Below are 1016 nucleotides of genomic sequence, written 5' to 3' on the forward strand. Positions count from 1 at the left end.
CAGACTCAGCAGGGTGACTGTTCTGGCACGCTTAGATTTTGAGGTGGTGTAAGGCTAACTGTCAAACTATTTCCTCTGAAGATGCTGAGATGAAAGTGAAGTAATAGGTCCTTTGGCCATGAACAGCTGATTGAATTTCACCAATTCATAATATTAAACTACCTAGTATTACTGAACAGCCCCAATAATTGGCAAAAATCTGCTCCCACAGAAGCTATGGTCATTTAATTGATCCTCCTCTGTGGGAGGGGCAGAAAGTTGCATTGGATTAGCTTGAACAGCTGAACTGCCACCTTGGGGATGACAGACCCACCCACTGAGTTGGACTGAGTCTTCCCTACACTCACTTTACTCTTTGCCTCAAACTTCTTTCAGCATGTGCAAGGACTCATTTTACCACAGTAGTGTCATGCATTCTCATGTGTTCCCTGGCTTTGCTGACTCCCTGTTCCATGGGACACATTCTTTAACACAGCAGTGCTGAGCAGCTGGGCGACCCCAGTTTGTGAAGTCTCAGCTATTGGAGCAACACCTTAACTGCTCATCACGTCCTCAGTAGATGCACAGAAGCCCTCGTTCAGTAAAACTGTTTCAGCCGTGCTCTGAGAATACTGACTGAACTCTTCTCCATCTGTCTTTGACTTTTCTCCTTCAACAACTCCTGTAGCTGTTTCTATAACAGATGAAGACCAGCTTGATCAGAACTGTCTTCACTGCCCCTAGAAGGAGATGCTCCTCCACATGGGAGGGGTTCACTTTCATTTCTTTGACTTTACCTGGATCAGCAAGGCATCTTTGTGTTTTTCAAATGATTCAACCTTTGCAGGACCCTGATAGAGTGTTGAGCTTGTTCTGTGTGCTGTTGGTGCTCTGTTCTTAGAAAACAGTGCCACTGTCTAAAGACGTGAACACACCCCTCAAGGTCCCTTTCCTTTACACAGTTGCTCAGAACCATAAAGCACTGCTCGTGACCTCATCCTGGTTCTGCCAGAATCCCATACTTCTTACACAATTTC

The sequence above is a fragment of the Colossoma macropomum genome, unplaced genomic scaffold (assembly GCF_904425465.1).
Source record: "Colossoma macropomum unplaced genomic scaffold, Colossoma_macropomum, whole genome shotgun sequence".
Lineage (NCBI taxonomy): Eukaryota > Metazoa > Chordata > Actinopteri > Characiformes > Serrasalmidae > Colossoma > Colossoma macropomum.